Below are 1013 nucleotides of genomic sequence, written 5' to 3'. Positions count from 1 at the left end.
GTTTTGACACAGATACAGTAACAGAGTAGCTTTTCATAGGAATTAGTCTTTGACCATCAGCGCTGTTTCGCGTTGTGGCTTTTATGACCAGTTGCCTTTCATGGCGATGGAGTAGGATGGCTGTATTTACTAGAGCGTCAGCATCGAAATGTGTACAATATAAAGAGAGAGAGAAAGGATGAGGAACAGATAGAAAGTAGAGAGAATCAGAGAGAGAGAGAGAGAGAGAAATATTTTAGCAGCACTGAATGATTCCCAGCAGTACACAACAGAAGAGAAGTATTAAAGTGATGAACAGTATTAGAGAGAGAGAGAGAGAGAGAGAGAGAGAGAGAGAGAGAGAGAGAGAGAGAGAGAGAGAGATAGAGAGAGAACATAGACTGTACCATATTTTAGAGTCTGGCAGAACTGAGCTGGGTGATTCTTTTATCAAATCACATGGGGTAAATAGAAATATTGATTGTCTTTTTTCTCTATTTTCTTTCTTTTTTTTTTTTTTGAAGAACATTAAAATAGGAATAAAATGTCATAAATTTTAATCTTTCTCTCTCCTCTCAACTCTTGCCATTATATATATATATATACACACACATCATAATAATAATATAAATGATATATAAATATATGCATATATACATATGTATATATCTACATATATATGTATATATACTTGCATATATGGGTTCAGGACATCAAAAAATGTGAACAAAAGTGCTATAGTAGAGAAGACATTTGGCCAAGGTGTCCTGCAGTGGACCTGCAAGTGCCATACAGTGTCTGAGATGCGTAACTGAAAACAAGAGATTAATATCTTAGCAGGAAGATAAAATGGCTTAAAAGATCCACTCATTTAGAAGAAAATAATATAAAAAAAAAAAACATTATCAATACCATTAAAAAATTTGCAGCTTCAGACATACACTGAATATGGCTCTTTGTTGTATTGGACTACAGAATTTTATAAGACCACAACACTAGAGCAATCTTCTGAAGAAAAAAAAAAAAAAAAAAAA

This window comes from Octopus bimaculoides, chromosome 25 (assembly GCF_001194135.2).
Source record: "Octopus bimaculoides isolate UCB-OBI-ISO-001 chromosome 25, ASM119413v2, whole genome shotgun sequence".
NCBI classification, from domain to species: Eukaryota; Metazoa; Mollusca; class Cephalopoda; order Octopoda; family Octopodidae; genus Octopus; species Octopus bimaculoides.
This window is presented reverse-complemented; position numbering follows the sequence as displayed.